General features: G+C 43.5%; 1 protein-coding gene and 1 long non-coding RNA gene across 4 annotated transcripts in view; one reads left to right on the top strand and one right to left on the bottom strand.

Annotated features, from left to right (window-relative positions):
- VSNL1 (visinin like 1) overlaps positions 1-12,214 on the bottom strand; it is a 108,621-nt gene that overhangs the window by 71,797 nt on the left and 24,610 nt on the right. The gene's annotated exons all lie outside the window — the stretch shown is intronic.
- LOC310703468 overlaps positions 1-12,214 on the top strand; it is a 155,531-nt gene that overhangs the window by 133,981 nt on the left and 9,336 nt on the right. The window contains exons 3-4 of one of the 3 annotated variants that reach the window (XR_014524160.1): positions 5,386-6,196; positions 6,458-6,858. The exons of 1 other annotated variant lie outside the window; for it this stretch is intronic. This is a non-coding gene — a long non-coding RNA (uncharacterized lncRNA). Of the gene's footprint in view, positions 1-5,385; positions 6,197-6,457; positions 6,859-7,619; positions 7,770-12,214 lie in introns of those variants that run through there. One more of the 3 variants, XR_014524158.1, reaches the window with a different exon arrangement.

The raw sequence follows: 12,214 nt of genomic DNA, 5'->3' as shown, positions 1-12,214 counted from the left end.
ACTGTTTTTGGGGGACAGGGGACGGGCTGGTGTGGAGGACTCCCTGGTCCTGAATGGGGTAACTGTGCCCCTGAAGGACCAGGTGCATAGCCTGGGAGTCATTTTGGACTCACAGCTGTCCATGGAGGCACAGGTCAATTCTGTATCCAGGGCAGCTGTTTACCAACTCCACCTGGTACGCAGGCTGAGACCCTACCTGCCCGCTGACTGTCTGGCCAGAGTGGTGCATGCTCTAGTTATCTCCCGCTTGGACTACTGCAATGCGCTCTACGTGGGGCTACCTTTGAAGGTGACTCGGAAACTACAGCTAATCCAGAATGCGGCAGCTAGACTGGTGACTGGGGGCGGCCGCCGAGACCACATAACACCGGTCTTGAAAGACCTACATTGGCTCCCAGTACGTTTCCGAGCACAATTCAAAGTGTTGGTGTTGACCTTTAAAGCCCTAAACGGCTTCGGCCCAGTATACCTGAAGGAGCGTCTCCACCCCCATCGTTCTGCCCGGACACTGAGGTCCAGCGCCGAGGGCCTTCTGGCGGTTCCCTCATTGCGAGAAGCGAAGCTACAGGGAACCAGGCAGAGGGCCTTTTCGGTGATGGCGCCCGCCCTGTGGAATGCCCTCCCATCGGATGTCAAGGTGATGGACAACTACCTGACATTCAGAAAACATCTTAAGGCGGCCCTATTCAGGGAAGCTTTTAATGTATGATATTTTAGTGTTTTTTGGTTTCTGTGGAAGCCGCCCAGAGTGGCTGGGGAAACCCAGCCAGATGGGCGGGGTACAAATAATAAATTATTATTATTATTATTATTATTATTACTCTACTACTGAGCTACAGGCCTTTCCCTAGAGCGAACATACTGAGTAGCCTTGGGATGGCTGTCAACGTCAGGGACGGGGCAGAGGAGGAATGGTGAAGACCACCTCCCCAGTCTGACCCTTCCAGAGAAGAAGGAGACAGGTCAGAATTGCAACAGGGGATTGAGGGAGGTCACAGCTCAGAGGCAGATGAGGGGGTAAGCTGGGAAATAATGGGAGAGGAAGAGGAGGAGGAGGAGGAGGAGGAAGAAGAAGAACCACCAGGAGGGCATCAGCCAGGGCCAGATTTAGGTTTGATGAGGCCCTAAGCTACTGAAGGTAATGGGGCCCTTTATATGTCCAGCTGTCCTTCGTCAACAACAAATTGTCGCTGTTTTTTGTGTTGAATATATGCTATATGGTAATCTATGGACCTATAGTGGTACCTTGGGTTAAATACGCTTCAGGTTACAGACTCCGCTAACTCAGAAATAGTACCTCGGGTTAAGAACTTTGCTTCAGGATGAGAACAGAAATCGTGCTCCAGCGGCGCGGTGGCAGAGGGAGGCCCCATTAGCTAAAGTGGTGCTTCAGGTTAAGAACAGACCTCCGGAACAAATTAAGTACTTAACCCGAGGTACCACTGTAATAGGTATCTAAAGCCATTTGCACATAACAAAATATGTATTTTAACAAAGTAATTGTTGAACTGAAATACAACTGGAATTGTACATCCAGGTTTTTTTCCCCTTTGATTTTTTGGGGGGCCTCCAAGAGAGTGGAGCCCTAAGTTATAGCTTGTTTAGCTGATACGTAAATCTGGCACTGGCAACAGCTGACGGACACAATGTCCTTAGAAAGCATTCGAGACCCCCTCCTATCCCAGAACCTGGCGAGCATTGAAAGTAGTAGAGCAAAGGGCTCAGAATCAAAGGACCTTCAGCGCCACCCATAGGGGGAGAAGGTGACAAATGAGGAAGTGGGAGAAAAGGGGCCAAGGATCACTCGGGGCAACGCCATTATTCAAAGAGGCTGCATTTCCAAGCCTCTCTCTGTGAATATTGAATAAAAAGCAGTTGGTAAGGACTTGTCTTATCCGTTCCTGGCAACCTACCATGGGGGGTTGGGTCCTCTGCCGCCTGACAGTCGGCATGGATAAATGGAAAACCTGACAAGAGGGAGAACGGACGGAATTGAATAGCCTCAACAGGGAGTGATCCACAACAGCAAAACTGAGTCACAGGTCCCGCTTGTTCATTTTAATACAGTGATACCTCGCAAGACGAATGCCTCGCAAGACAAAATACTCGCTGGACGAAAGATTTTTCCGTTTTTGATTTGCCTCGCAAGACGAATTTCCCTATGGGCTTGCTTCGCAAGACGAAAACGTCTCGCGACTTTGTCTCCTTTGTCTAAAAACAAAGACATGTTTTGTTTATAAAGTTAATTTATTTTCCCTTCAATTTTTGAACTGCTCTTTACAGTATGTGTGACTTTAAAGAGCAGTTAATAAACTGCTATTGTACCAAATTTGGCTTTGTTTGGACTTTTTTTGACCGTAGGAACGCATTAATTGATTTTCAATGCATTCCTATGGGATTTCGTGATTCGCAAGACGAAAAATTCGCTAGACGACAAAACTTGCGGAACGAATTAATTTCGTCTTGCGGGGCACCACTGTACATAGAGATGAACACAGAGGGTTGGGTCCAGAGAAATTCAGAGCACTCCTGTGCTGCTGGAACCGGTCCAGGCTTGCTTGCTTGGCTTTTACATCCGCTGCTGCTCCTACTAGTGCAAAGTATTAAAAGGCTTTATTCAATGAAAGGTCAAAAGCACCTGGCACCCACCTGCCCGGAACCATCACACTATTTGCCATGGATGGGACTAGTCTATTATCCTCAGGCTCCTATGGGCAAGGTGAGATTTAAAGAGCCGCAGCACAGTGATAGGATGCATGTTGGCCTACACAAACTCACAGGTGCAATCCCTGCCATCTGCAGGTAGGAGAGATCCCCGCCTCAAATCCTAGAGAGTCAGTGCAAACAACCACGAGCTTGATAGACTAGTGGCCTGACATTATAAGGCAGGCTTTTGGCCTACAACTCCCATGATCCCTAGCTAGCAGGACCAGTGGTCAGGGATGATGGGAATTGTAGTCTCAAAACATTTGGAGGGCTGAGGTTGAGGAAGCCTGTTATAAGGGATGCGGGTGGCACTGTGGTCTAAACAACTGAGCCTCTTGGGCTTGTCGATCGGAAGGTCGACGGCTCGAATCCCCGCGACAGAGTGAGCTCTTGTTGCTCTGTCCCAGCTCCTGCCAACCTAGCAGTTCGAAAGCACACCAGTGCAAGTAGATAAATAGGTACCCCTGTGGCGGGAAGGTAAATGGCGTTTCCGTGAGCCCTTTTTTCCGTCACGGTGTTCCGTTGTGCCAGAAGTGGTTTAGTCATGCTGGCTGCATGACCCGGAAAGATGCTGTGGACAAACGCCGGCTCCCTCAGCCTGAAAGCGAGATGAGTGCCACAACCCCATAGTCGCCTTTGACTGGACTTAACCGTCCAGCGTTCCTTTACCTTTTACCTTATAAGGCAGCTTCCTATATAAACCAGTGACTTTGGGACACTATGCAACGCTAGCATTTTCCACTCACTTAACATTGTCCTTGTAATTACTAAGCTAGCCTCCATACAGCAGTTTTTTTAATGAGCAAAGTGACTTAGGCATTCTGCGATCGTTTTGTCCTAATTACAAAACTGCTCCTAATCATTATCCCTCTTTGATAAATGGGGAACAGTCCTAGGTGAGATGTGCTATCTGCTAGATCACCTGGGTTCTCAAAGGCCTGGTGTTTACACCACATCAAGCTAAACAATGGGTTAGGAGGAGAAAGTGAATGCGTGGGCTCTCCTGGAATCTGTTAGTTAAAAAAAATATATTATTAAGCTTTATAGAGAAAAATACAAAACTTAACATATTACTGCGCTTTAAAACCATACCTAGACTTTTATCTAGATACAATAAAAGCACAAGGGGGGGAGAGAAAGAAAAAGAAAGAAATTAAAGAGTAGAAAAGAGGTTAGAAAAGTAGAAAAAGGTTAGAAAAGGTAGAAAAATTAGATTCAGAAAATAACTTCACCTGTCCACTTTATAAAAACATTATTCACTTCATACAATCCAATATTATACCCCAAAAAAAACATTTTCTATAAACAAAATTATCTTCAATCCTCAAATCCAGATATCATTATTTATTTCTCTTTTTTCATGCAAAAGGTCTATGGGAGATTTCCAATCTTTAACAAATTTTAACAATGACTTTTCTGTGATTAAACAAGTTGGCTTCTCTATCTCAGCTAAGTCTGTTAGTTTTAACAGCCATTCTTCCATTGTTGGTGACGAAGGATCCTTCCATCTTTGTGCATATATGGAGAGGAGCTTGCAAAGGAGCATAGAGAATATGGATCCATCAGTACTGTCTATGCTGACTAGTGGACACACTCCAAGATTTCAGACAAGGTTCTCTCCCAGGCCTACTGAGACATGCCGGGGATTGATAGGAGTCCTCTTTCTTGACATTTGACCCTAAGTTTTAGGAAGAACTCAATAGCACAAGCTGTTCAACAGCAGAACAGGCTACCTCAGAAGGTGGAGAACTTTCCTTCACTGGGGCAAGAATTCAACTTTGTGCTCTTCTGATACAGTGGTACCTCAGGTTAAGTACTTAATTCGTTCCGGAGGTCCGTTCTTAACCTGAAACTGTTCTTAACCTGAAGGACCACTTTAGTTAATGGGGCCTCCTGCTGCCGCCGCGCCGCCAGAGCACGATTTCTGTTCTCATCCTGAAGCAAAGTTCTTAACCCGAGGTACTAATTCTGGGTTAGCGGAGTCTGTAACCTGAAGTGCATGTAACCCGAGGTACTACTGTAGTTCCCATCAGCGAAAGCAACTTGGCTTGCCAGATGGAACGATTCCTCCTCTCTTCCCCACCTGTTTGCTGTTGCAGGGGTTCTCCTGAACCCCTCTCCAGCCAATTTTGGGGGAACACAGGGGCAGGAGTAGGGGGAAAGACCCACTGTGCAAGCAAGAAGTCCTTGCACAGTTGAATCCCATCCTAGGAGGTTTTCCTCAGCCAAGAATGGATGGCCACACCTATCAGGGATGCCATCATGGTGGGTTTCCTGCAACAGCTGGCAATGGTTGCATCTCAGGTCCTTTCCAATTCTATCATACTAACACTACCCAATATAGATCTGTCAAAGCTCAAATCCGATTTGATCTCTTAGAGGGATAATTGATGGTTAAATGAGGGCTGCCTGGGCCAAATATGGCTTCCTATGGTGCCCGCAAGTATTGAAACATTCTGTGAATCATGGGGCAAGCCATGAGTTCACATGTACCTGCTAATCGGTAGTGAGCAAATCAGCTCTAGGGTTTTGTACTTCTCAATGTACTAGCCCCCGATCTGTTTTCTCAGGAACGGCTTCCTTATTCACCTAGAAAACTGTTTGTATCAAAATGAAAATGGTACACAGGAGGCCTCTGGCGAGGATTTATTTTAACTTGTTCCTTTGATTTCCCCTCAGCAATGAGCAACGCTCCCATTGTCCTTGCTTTCTTCCTTCCCTGGAGCTCTCTGAAATGCCTTTTTCAAAAAGAGAAAGGAGAAAGGAGCACGTTGTACTGCATGAAAAAATAGCTCTGATGGAAATTCCAGTCTCATGAATAAAAAGACTGAAATTAGACGAATAGGATTTCTTTCTCATTGCTGCAGTAGGCGTTAATAACATATCTTGAACCAAGCACGCCATGCAAAAAATAAAAAAAAAGTTCTTCTGGTTGATCCACTTGTTGAAATAAAAGTTGGATAAGTGATGAAATAGATACAGTGGTACCTCTGGTTACGTACTTAATTCGTTCCGGAGGTCCGTTCTTAACCTGAAACTGTTCTTAACCTGAAGCACCACTTTAGCTAATGGGGCCTCCCGCTGCTACCACGCCACGGCGGTGGGATTTCTGTTCTCATCCTGAAGCAAAGTTCTTAACCCGAGGTACTATTTCTGGGTTAGCGGAGTCTGTAACCTGAAGCATATGTAACCTGAAGCGTATGTAACCCGAGGTACCACTGTACATCTTTGGGCCACCGAAATATTCTACAGCTTTCCAGGCCTGGATAAATAATAGGTATTGTGAGCCTTTTTCTCATTGGTATAGATGGCCATTCAGGAAATGACACAAGACATGCAAAGACATTTTAAATACAACAATAACATGGCACTATTCTGTGCTGGGGTGACATAACATCTTACAGGCCATGTTTCTCTTTATAAATATAGCTTTAGTGGTTCAATTTGTCATATTCAAAGCAGTACCACTGATACAAGCCGACCTGGATGTGTAGAATTTGGGTACCGTATTTTTCGCTCTGTAAGACGCACCAGACCACAAGACGCACCTAGTTTTTGGAGGAGGAAAACAAGAAAAAAAATATTCTGAATCTCAGAAGCCGGAACAGCAAGAGGGATCGCTGCGCCGTGAAAGCAACAATCCCTCTTGCTGTTCTGGCTTCTGGGATAGCTGCGCAGCCTGCATTCACTCCATAAGACACACACACATTTCCACTTACTTTTTAGGAGGGAAAAAGTGAGTCTTATAGAGCAAAAAATACAGTATATTGTTCTACTCCATTTTCTGTCTATCGTTGATTTTATGTTTCGAATGATTTAAAGAGCTGTTTTATCTCTTTTTTAAAACTGATAATTTTATTGTGTTATTCTCTTTGTAAAACCATTTTGAGGGGTTCTTTTAAACAATCAAGTGCTGTGTGTGTGTGGCAGTGTTTAGAGAATTAAGAACGTTTAAATCTCTTCCCCTGAAATAAATGGGGCTTCAGAGTTCTTCCAGTTTGGTTGGGTCATCCTTGCTGTGGTAGATGGTGACGATGTTAGTTAATGACTTAATAGTTGCTTTCTCTTACAAAAGCAACTCAAAGCAACTTACGTCAATAAATAAACAACACAGGCATTAAAACCAGCATTAAACAAAACAGAGAAAAATTAAATTCTGATTGTCTCTCACCTCCACCATTACTATTTATGCAGTTTTATCCTTGTACTTTATGAGGAATACGAGGGAAGGTCTCTAAACCCAAACGGCTGATACTCTAGAAATGGACACAAAAGAAGCAAGCTCTCTGCTCTTTTACTTAGAACTTTACTGCTACCAGAATCATTGTTATCATTGATTTACCTGTGTACTGCTTACATGCCCAAATGGCATTATTTTATCATCAGTTATAAAATATTGACACATAATTAAAGCACACAATGAAAAACAACTCCATCAGAATATCCAAAGCACCCACGATTAAAATAGACAATAAAACTAGCCGGTTACAAAGCACAGCAATTAAAACGGAGGAGCAATCAAAACAATTAGATCAGGAAGCTCAAGTTCAGGGGAAACGCTTGTCAAAACAAGCGTGCCTTCAAGAGTCAGCAGAATGACAATATTGATGTGGCTTCTACTATTTCAGCATGGAGGCTGTTCACAACACTGGCACATCTACTGAAAAAGCCCACCATCATGCATGTTGTACGCTGAAAGAAAATTATATGAAAATGATGTACCGGTGGTATTTGACTCTTAATAAGTTAGTAAAAATGTGTAGGATAAGTGCAAGTATATGCTGGAAGTCTAAAGAAAAAGAAGGCAACTTTTATCATATGTGGTGGACATGTAAGGTAATAAAATCATTCTGGGAAATGATATAAAATGAATTGAAGAAAATGTTTAAAATAACCAGCCGCCTTTTTATTAGGATCTGTAGGTACAAATATTCCAAAGGAGCAGAAAAGACTTGTTATGTATGTGACAACAGCCACACGGATCTTACTAGCCCAGAGATGGAAAGAAGACAAAGTCCCTACCAGAGAGGAATGGCAGACCAAGCTGTTGGACTATGCCATGGGTAGGCAAACTAAGGCCCGGGGGTCGGATCCAGCCCAATCGCCTTCTAAATCTGGCCTGTGGACGGTCTGGGAATCAGCATGTTTTTACATGAGTAGAATGTGTCCTTTTATTTAAAATGCATCTCTGGGTTATTTGTGGGGCATAGGAATTTGTTCATTTCCCCCCCCCCCTTCAAAATATAGTCCGGCCCCCCACAAGGTCTGAGGGACAGTGGACCAGCCCCCTGCTGAAAAAGTTTGCTGACCCCTGACTATGCCAAAATGGCAAAACTGACCGGAAAGCTCAGGAACCAAGATGACCAAAACTTCAATGGGAAAAATTTATAATTTACCTAAGAGACCACTGTAAACAGATGAAAACATTAGCAGGATTGCAGTAACACTTGTAATGTAGCAAACACTAGGAATAAAATGTAGTGATATAAAACATGGATTATGGAATAATATGCAGTTGAAAAAGTGTGACATTTGGACCCAGGGAGGGGAAGATGGGGAGTCCAGAGATTCGGAGAAATCTCTAAACATAGATATTCATTTTGTATTGTTATAATTCTATATTTGCAAAATCAAATAAAAAATATTTCAAAAAGAAAAAGCTCACCGCCATGGTACCATAAACCAAGAATCACCAGGGTGGTAGCAAAATTAACAGGGTCCAGAGTTATTTAGGGATTTGTATAAAAGCAAGAGGACCTAAGATTATGCACTTCCTTCATCCCTCCTACCCTGCCTCAAATCCTTTCACCGAGCACAAGCTCCTTGCCTTTATTGTTAACCATCTCTACAGTTTGGCCCCCGTCTCCTTGCTTGTCCTCACAAATCGTTATACCTTCACCTGCATTCTTCTTGCCTTCAACCCCAGACTGCCCTGCTCAGTTCTTTTCTTGCACGGCTTCTCTGTGGATGAGCAGACAGCTGTATTGGGGAAACCATACATGTGTGGGCCTTTCTAATGCAGATGTGTGTGTCTTTTTAAAAAATTCATTTCCTATGATTTTACAAAAATAAGTTTATAGCAGTACCAAATGCATATCCGTATAAAGAGATTTCTCTGAATTTCACAACTTCCCCCATCCCTTCCACGTGTCCTAATGTGAACATTTTCAGCTACATATTATTTCCTAATCTATATTTTGTATTCATCCATATTATCCATAATACAGTGGTACCTCGGTTTAAGGACAGTCCTGCTTACGAGCGATTTGGTTTACGAACTCTGCAAAACTGGAAATAGTGTCCTGGTTTGCGGACTTTACCTTGGTCTAAGAACGGAAGCCGAATGGTGGAAGGGCACCGGCGGCGGGAGGCCTCATTAGGGAAAGTGCACCTCGGTTTAAGAACGGATTCGGTTTAAGAACAGATTCTGGAACAGATTAAGTTCATAAACTGAGGTATCACTGTACCTGTTACATTACAAGTAATATTAAAACCCTAATGTTTTCATCATAACCTAGACAGCATCTGAAAAAGCAGAGACATCACCTTGCCAACAAAGGTCCATATAGTTAAAGCTATGGTTTTCCCAGTAGTGATGTATGGAAGTGAGAGCTGGACCATAAAGAAGGCTGATCGCCGAAGAATTGGTGCTTTTGAATTATGGTGCTGGAGGAGACTCTTGAGAGTCCCATGGACTGCAAGAAGATCAAACCTCTCCATTCTGAAGGAAATCAGCCCTGAGTGCTCACTGGAAGGACAGATCCTGAAGCTGATGCTCCAATACTTTGGCCACCTCATGAGAAGAGAAGACTCCCTGGAAAAGACCCTGATGTTGGGAAAGATGGAGGGCGCAAGGAGAAGGGGACGACAGAGGACGAGATGGTTGGACAATGTTCTCAAAGCTACCAGCATGAGTTTGACCAAACTGCGGGAGGCAGTGGAAGACAGGAGTGCCTGGTGTGCTCTGGTCCATGGGGTCACAAAGAGTTGGGCATGACTAAACGACTAAACAACAACAACCATGTTTTCATCTGTTTACAGTGGTCTCCTAAGTAAATTATAAATTTCTCCCATTCTTTTTTTTAAAAAAAAATTCCCCTTGGTTCCTGAGCTTTCCAGTCAGCTTTGCCATTTCGGCGTAGTCCGTCAGCTTAGTTCCTCCCTGGTAGGGACTCTTTCCTCTTTCCATCTCTGGGCTAGTAGCATCTGTGTGGCTGTTGTTGCATACATAAAAAGTCTTTTCCTGCAGATATGTGTGTCAATACCAAGATGTCCTGGGGCCAGTGCCATGCGGCATAACCCCACTGTCCCCTTCTCCATGCCTATAATCTATGCATGGGGTGGGGGGACTCAATAGGGCTTGCCACTGCCGGACATATGTTTCGTGTGTTAAGATCAGAAGGGGCTCTCCTGGTAGTTCCTGCATTAAATGAGGCACGAAGTTGAAATATACTCGGAGTCGAGAGTGGATTTCATGCTCTTATTCAGCTTACAGTGGTGAAGAGGAATGGAAGTTCCCCCATAGTGTCTGCTTTATATACATTATTTACACAATGGGCGCCACATGATTGGCTAATTCCGGGATTCTCCTGTAGGCCAATCAGGTTGTGGATTCACTTCCACCTGGAGCTGGACTGGATGGCTCCTGTGGACCAATCAGACTGCTGCATTCTGAATCCTATTGTTCTAGGACCAATCAGACTGCTGCATTTTGGATCCTATTCAACTCAGTACATAACAGAAGTGCAGGTGACAACCCCCCCCCCCCCACTGAAGGACATCTCCCCTCCCCTCCGTCGTCTTTTAGATGCCAGGTGAAAGCCCACCTTTCTTTGCTTGGCTTTTAGCACCAGACAGGTTAAGACATTCTGGTGGGGTTTTCTTAATCAAGCTATTTACAACAGCTGGGATAGTTCAGTCGGTAGAGCATTAGACTATTTAATCTCAGGGTTGGAGCCCCACCTCGGGCCTTGCAGAGGGATGAATTAGATGACCCTCGTGGTCCCTTCCAACTCTACAATTCTATGATGGTACGTAATTTAAAAGAATTGTTTTAACGCTTCCGTTTATTGTGCTTTTAGATTGCTGTACATTGTGTAACCTATCCTATGCCCCCCTTTTGTTAAGGGCCATATATAAATCTCTTAAGAGATGATGATAGATAGATAGATAGATAGATAGATGATAGATAGATAGATAGATAGATAGATAGATAGATAGATAGATAGTTTTCTCCTCCTTTTAATTACAGATAGGTAGCCGTGTTGGTCTGCCATAGTCAAAATAAAAAAATTCCTTCCAGTAGCACCTTAAAGACCAACTAAGTTAGTTCTTGGTATGAGCTTTCGTGTGCATGCACACTTCTTCAGATACACTGAAACAGAAGAAGTGTGCATGCACACGAAAGCTCATACCAAGAACTAACTTAGTTGGTCTTTAAGGTGCTACTGGAAGGAATTTTTTTATTCCTCCTTTTAAATTACTTCCCCTTAGTGCTTCCATGGATGCCAAGATGTGTTCCTTTCCAAAACACCTAACTGGTATCTCTCTCTCTCTCTCTCTCTCTCTCTCTCTCTCTCTCTCTCTCTTTCTCTCTCGCTCTCTCTTTCTCTCTCCTTTCAAATCCTTCCTCAAAATCACTTTTCCCACAAAGCCTTTTGCCCAGCCCCTTAATTCCATCAGTTATCCTGCCCAACTGGAAGAAAGCCAAAGCATTTCCTCTTGTTCATCTTCCTCTCTCGTTACTGTTCCATCTTCCGTTCCTTCTTTCCCTCGGATGACTTCCCAGTGTTTACACAAGAAAGAGACAGGAACACAGCAGATGCCATATATAATACAATAATAATAGTGTTTAATTTATATCCTGCCCACCTTGCTGGGTTTCCCCAGCCACTCTGGACGGCTTACAACCCAACAAAGCATCAAACATTAAAACAACAACAACAAGCAAACCAATAAATCAACAGAAACCAACAACAGTAATAGCAATAATAAACAGTTTACACTTATACCCAAATTAAAATAACCGCCAACCCCAATCAAACATTTAACCAACATCAACCCAACAAAAACAAAACAGAGGAACCAAGATTTGAACATTTTAAAACACTTTAGCCAGTTGTCCCAACCCAAGAGTTATTCCAGCAATGTCCTTCCGGCCTCCCAGGAGCCTTTTAGGAAGGGCACAAAGTGGCTTCAAATCAGTGTGAAGGTAAATACAAATATGCATCCATGAATACAAAGGAATAATACAAAAATGATTTCTTAGTATTATTATCATTATTAATTTATTTATACCCCGCCCAACAGAGACAATGTAAATATTTTTTTTTAAATGTAGTGTATTTTGCGTCTATGGACCACAATAAAATTGTGTGTGTGTGTGTGTGTGTGTGTGTGTGTGTGTGTGTGTGTGTGTGTGTAAATAAAAAAAACAATACAGTGCCATGCATTCCAAATTCTAGGATAATAGGATGGTGGATTTTTACTGTGGCCCTTATTTCTACCA

Source organism: Podarcis liolepis, assembly GCF_965112155.1.
Source record: "Podarcis liolepis genome assembly, chromosome: 3".
NCBI lineage: Eukaryota > Metazoa > Chordata > Lepidosauria > Squamata > Lacertidae > Podarcis > Podarcis liolepis.
Note: the sequence above shows the minus strand (reverse complement) of the source record. Positions and strands in the feature narration are given on the sequence as shown.